The sequence below is a fragment of the Xyrauchen texanus genome, chromosome 24 (assembly GCF_025860055.1).
Source record: "Xyrauchen texanus isolate HMW12.3.18 chromosome 24, RBS_HiC_50CHRs, whole genome shotgun sequence".
Taxonomy (NCBI): domain Eukaryota; kingdom Metazoa; phylum Chordata; class Actinopteri; order Cypriniformes; family Catostomidae; genus Xyrauchen; species Xyrauchen texanus.
Window position 1 is genome coordinate 39,659,484 of NC_068299.1, and position 6,830 is coordinate 39,666,313.

Below are 6,830 nucleotides of genomic sequence, written 5' to 3' on the forward strand. Positions count from 1 at the left end.
ATTCCTCGTTGCACACTGCAGGTTACTCCGGGTGGAACACAGAAGTAAAAACAACAGTCCAAAATTTATAAAATGGCACCACCACATCGCAACCATAGAGGCACTTAAAACAATATAACTTAAATGGAACAAGCAAAACAAACAAACAAAATGGAGAGAGGAGCGGTAGCCAAATGTGCCAGTGTAACCTTGTAAACTTCAATTGGTTCAAAATGCAGATTAGTGGTCTTCCGTGTGGACAGAAATGCCTCTGCATCAGGTAAGATGCATGGTTGGGGTTTGTGCATTTTCATCAACATAGAATTTCCAGCCATTGCTCACCTCTAGCAGAATTTCTGACAGTTAGATTCAGGCCATAATACATGCCGAGGGAATTCAGCGCCATTGTTATTGTGGCTGTGTATGTACCTCCCAGCTTAAAAGCCAAAGCATCATGTCTATGTGTGTTTTTGTTCATGTTTTGATTTCTTGTTGTTCTTGTAACCATATCTTTTATTTTTTAATGATTTTACTTCTTTACTTCTAGTCTGGTCATGTGGCTTAGTCATGAGGTTTCCTGTTTCACTCATATTACATGTGTCTTGTTCTTATTGGTTCTTGTATCTGTAATGAAGACTCAGGTGAGTTGGGATCCATAAGCGGTTTATTTAATGAGGAATACTCAGGTCGTACAGGCAGGGTCGAGCAACAGGCAGACAGAGATATCGTAGATACGCAGAGTCGAGATAAGAGCAGGCAGAGGATCAGGGCAGGCAGCAAAACAGCGATAATCAAAGACAAGCAAAGGTATTAACAGGGCAGGTGGCAAACAAACGTGGTCGAGGAAACAAAGAAAGATTGGTACACGGTATATCAAAAGTTCCGACAGGATAACGCTTGGTAATGTAGCCGGAGCAAACAAGACTTCGCAATGAAGGAGTAAACAGACATGATTTAAATAGGCTAGAGACAACAAGGAACAGCTGTAGCATAATCAGACCAGGTATGCGGGCTTATGGGAAATGTAGTCTTTGAGGTCAATACTCCGGTGAATCCGATCTCCGGTGGCCGAAGGAGGAGGTGCCTTCACCGGTGTTCGTGACAGTATCATTAGTTTTGTTATAATTTTCACCAGTTCTGTTTTGTTATTGGTTCATGTTTATTAGTCTTAAATTGTTTATTAGTTATGTCCTTTCATTTGTTGTCTTGTTATTTTGTTTCCCCAGTCTGTGTATTTAAGCCCTCATGTTTGCCTTTGTCCTTTATTGAGTATTATTTGTTGTTGAAGTCACTTCACATCAGGTCAAGTCTCATTCAAGTCTCAGCCAAGTCTCAGTCAAGTCTCAGTCTGGTCTTAGTCTAGTCTCAGTCAAGTCAAGTCTTTGTTTCTTATGTTTCCACTTTTGGTTTGTTAATAAAACTATACTTGGTTTCTATTAAAATCATCATCTTCTTCTCCTGTCTGTCTTCAGTCTGCATGCAAACAACATTTCTCAAAGACACTAGAGAATCATTGAACATTATTTATGGGGCTATTAGTGACCTGCAAACTGCAAAACCTGATGGATTTTGTATTGATGGTGGTTACTTCAACCAACATGAATATCAAGGCTGTTTTACCTAGCTTTTATCTTCAAACCAGGGGAAGGATCCTTTTGGACATAGTGTACACAAACATTTGTATGCATACAGGGTGGTTCATCTCGCCCATTCTTGCTTTCTCAGACCACATCTCTCTGATGCTATTACCTGCATACAGTCCACTTCAAAAACAGACCAATCATGTTCTAAAGCAGATTATTGTATGTTCAGAGGGAGCTAACTCAGCCCTTCAGGACTGCATTGAATGCACAGACTGAGAAATGTTTAGAGAGGCTACCACTTATGGTTATAGCATCAACCTGGAGGAGTATGCTATGTGGATACTGCGGAAGTCATTTTCAGAACTCAGACAGTGGATCTGTTCCTTGTCACTGTAGTCATGAAGCTTCACGATGATGAGACTTGGCCTCTCGTTTGTCGTGGGATTCGGTTTCAGCAACCTGTAAGCACAATCAACTTTGAGGTGCTTATGAAATACACCCTTGACCAAACAGCATGGAGATTAGTCCCATAATGAATGCATTGGGTTAACCATGCTCTGTTTTTTTTTTATCCCCACAAATTTCAGATAAAGCCTCTGAGAACAGCCCTCCTGGTCATTTACCTTTGCACAAAAAAGTTACTGGCATGCTCATCAAAATATGCTCATCACATATTTTATCTGCTTCTTCCAAACATGAGAATCATCCATTCACAACTAGTTCCAACTCTTCTAACTTTTTTTTAACACCTGATAGCTCAGCCTGAACAATAGCCAATACTGCACCAAGAGCAAGTCCATAGATAGAGAGCTTAGTTTCCTCTATGAACTGCTTCAAATCCTTACCTTGAGATTAGATGGCTGCAAGTATAATGTTGACAGTGGTTGAGGAGAGGCTATCAAAAGCAGCCTCACCATCTTTGCTTTGCTGTGCGGACTTCAAGGCTTCTTTAGTGGTCATTCTTGTGTTATAAGAGGACAAATATGAACTTCAAATAACAACTGCAATCAGTGATAATCAAACATCATGAAGACTAAAAAAGTGCATCTACTCCATGCACTGCACCCCTTAACTGGTATTCTTACCTTGTTTTTGCGTTATGTGCATGCCTCTTCAGGGTTTGATGTCCAAAGTAGAGAATAACATGATTATTTCAAATAAATAAATGCAGATTTCTTGCCTTATCTGATTTTTTTAAATAAACTTATTTTTGGGAGTTGTCAGCATATTGGTATGTAAAATGATGCCTCCTGCCAGATTTGCTGAATGAGTTCTGCACGGTTCCCCTTCTGTCACTCACTCAACGTTGTGTCGAATGTAGTAACACAAGGGGTCTTCCTTGGGAGCCTCGCATACCTCTGAACTTGAGAAAAGGCCAATGAGAAATTGGTAGAAAGAATTTGCATGTCCTGCCCCTGGACATACGGGTATAAAGGGAAGCGGGAGTGTGTCTGCCAGTCCAAATTTTTTCTTCGGAGCCGTGTGGTTGTGCAGCAGCAAGCTGAAGTTTCACCACTTTTTCACTCACCTCTGTTGGCAAGAGCACTGCTGTTGGATCCTATGGTGCATTTCCAGCTGTGTTCTCTCTCTGCACACTGTGCACTCCCACGCCTCTATCTAGAAGAGTGTTTTCCCTCCTAAAAGAGTTTGATTTCTCTAAAAGAGTTTACTTTCACTCACAAAAGAGCAATACACAGCAGGCGTTGAACGTCCTTTTCAGGACGTGCATTTTTAAAGATGCCATTCTGCCTCCTGGATGTGTTCGATATCTCTCCAAGACTGATGGTCATAGATATATAGGCTGCCTCATGTGTCTGGGCAGCAATCACACCGAGGCAGCATTTGTGGATGGTTCATGTTCTCACTGCGAGAACATGGCCATGGCAGCGTTGTGGTCACGGCTTTCATTTCTTAAAGGAAACGCCACTTCAGCCACCTCCCGTATCGCTTCTTCTTCCCATGGGATTTAGGTGGGAAGATGGAGATGGAGGCGACTTGGGAATGGCAGCAGGCTCGGTTTTGCTGGTTAAATCCCGACGAACTACCCGCCCCCCGGCACGCTTGCTTGCTTCCGTCCGGGCTCGGGATGAGTGTGGCTCGCCAGTCTGTGTTCTCCCTTGAACCCCCAGAATTGGATGATGACATCGTTGCTGCATCGGAGAGTGTTCAGGCGTCTGACGCTGTGGACTCGACTGGGCTGTCACCTTCGGTTCAGCCCGCCCAGTCTGAGGCCGACATGCAGATAGCCGATATGCTTGCCTGGGCTGCCGTGAGCATGGGCTTGGTCTGGAACCCTCCGTCCTCCCCACAGCCTTCACGGCTCGATGATTGGTACCTTGGGTCAGGGCACCGCTCCCAGCCACACCCCCCTCCGGTACCTTTCTTCCAGGAGGTGCATGACGAGCTGACGAGGTTGTGGAGGGCACCTTTTACTGCCCGGAACTGACCTCCTCAATAATCCGCTCTCACTACCCTTGACAGTGGGGCGGCCTACAGCACCACCAGACAGGCCGCCTCCGCCCTGCATACCATGGCTCTCCTGCAGGTCCACCAAGCCAAGGCACTTAAAGAGCTGCACCTGGGTAGTCACGACCCAACTCTGCCACCCACCTCGCTCTCACAGCTTTGAAGGTTACAGCACGGGCGAGCGATGGCCACCCTCGTGGTCCAGGAATGCCACCTTTGTCTGAACATGGTCGAGATGTATGACGTTGACAAGGCACGCTTTCTAAACGCCCCCATCCCACAGCTTGGCCTCTTCAGCGACATCGTCGATGACTTTGCCCTGCAGTTTTTGGTGGTAAAGAGGCAGATGGAGGCTATATCTCACAAAATTCCACGGCACCGCTCCAGTGCAGCCTGTGCCCCGCATGCCCGCCGAGGGCGTCCCCCTGCACCCAAACAACAGGCAGCTCCGCCTCAACCTGGGCCCAGCTCTCAGCTGCATATACCCCCGTCTCCAGGATCCCCTCTAGGACCCACAAAGCTAAATCAGTGCCATCTGGAAAAAGATAAAGGTGCATCCAAGCCAGATCAACTAGACTCCACAACAGCTTCATCCCCAAAGCTGTAAGACTGATCAGCTCTCTGGCCCTCCATAATCCTGAAGCAAATAAGTTATATATATATAGTGGGCTTGTGCAATCCTTAACCACCAGCTGAACAGCACTAAATATCACATGTCACTTTATGCACTACTCAATGTAACCCATTCTGTTTAAAAGGACTGTTTAGTTCAAATAACTGGACCCACTTTATACTAGGTGTCCTTAACTACTATGTACTTAACCATTTGATACAATGTACTTATTATGTACATATATGTTGTTGCGTTGTAATTACATTTAAAGTACTTGCATTTAATTACATTTGTAGTTACATTGTTAACTTTACACCTAACCCAATCCTTACCCCAAAACCTAACTCTAACACCTTATCCTAACCCGACCATTACTCTTAAAACTACCCGCACCTCAACCTCAGTAGCAGCAAATGAGGGAATTTAGCAGAACAACATGTTACACAGTACATATGTAGTCTTGTATGTATTTAATGTTAGTACATAGTAGTTAAGGCCACTTAATATAAAGTATGACCAAATAACTTCCTAATCTATTTATTTATTATCATACCACTCAGAAATCTATATATAGCGATAGCACTCACCCCTAGAACAAATACTGTACACTATGGCTACATTCACACCGCAGCTGAATCAGATTTTCTGCTCAAATAAAAAACATTTGTAAGGCTGTTTACAAGACATTTCAAATGTAGCCCATGTCAGACACAACAGCCAACACTCGTTAACCGACCCGCATGTGTGTAACACTCCCTGAGCATGAGTATAACAACCCCTTGTTCATTCATTTAATACTCAAAATGACTTAACTTATTAAAATTGGTAGTAGCATTTTTTTTTTCTTTTTGACCCAAGTATGACACTTAATGACTATCTAATAAAATATCATCAAGTGATAGAAGACCGGGTGGTTATTTTAGATCATTGTAATTTTAGAATTAATTTCATATAAGCAATCTGAAGTCATATTTTGGAATTTAATTTAAGCTCATTTAAGCTCCAGAATTTTTTATTATTAGTGAGACCTCATACAATCGAAGAACAGGAGGGAAATGGCAATAAGAATAAAAGTTGTTGTCGATTCCTAATTCAGTGCGATTCATTTTACAAAAAATAATGCGTTAAAAACATTTACGCAATTAATCGCATGCCCACGGAACATAATAAGGAATATTCCCAATCCCTTGTAGTACCACCTGTTTACTCCAGAGGGCAGTAAGTGAAATTTCAGCTGTATGAGCAACGTGCAGTTTATACAGTGAAGAAAATTATGGCGTTAGAAGTTGGACAAAACAGCGCAAGCGCATAAACACGTTTTAATTAGGGCCCAAGCACAAAGTGCGTAGGACCCTATTGTTTTCGTTAGGATTATTATTATTATTATTAGGGCCCAAGCACAAAGTGCGTAGGACCCTATTGTTTTCGTTAGGATTATTATTATTAGGGCCCAAGCACAAAGTGCTTAGGAACCTATTGTTTTTGTTAGGATTATTATTATTATTATTATTATTAGGGCCCAAGCACAAAGTGCGTAGGACCCTATTGTTTTCAGTTAGGATTATTATTATTATTATTATTATTATTATTATTATTATTATTATTATTATTATTATTATTTTATTTATTTTTTACGACTTACGGGGCACTTTTGGGGCTCTTAACATGCTCTATTGTTTTCAAGTAGATTATTATTATTATTATTATAGCCACAAAGCGCGTAGTGGACCTGGCTGTTTTCGCTAGATTATTATTAGGCCTGCCACAAAGTGACCGAAACTATTGCTTTCGTTAGATTATTATTATTATTATTAGGCCCAGGCCCAAAGCGCGAGGGACCCTATTGTTTTTCGCTAGGACCCACTATTACATACTGCTATTATTATTATTACTATTATTATTTTATTTTTTTTTTTACTTAATTTACGGGCACTTTTGGGGCTCTTAACGCTCAAAAAACTTTGAAACTTTGCACACGGGTCAGAACCTGGCTGTCATTAGGGCCGCGCTGAAGCTGGTACCGGCCGCGGCAGGGAAGTTGACAGCTACTCTGAACAGGGTCCCAAATCCTTGTCTATAACTCAAACATCGCCATGTACAATAATGTGCAAACTCGGCACACATATAGATCTCATCATTTCATATATCCTTCATACTTTCACTTTTTACCCCAGACCAACAGGAAACCG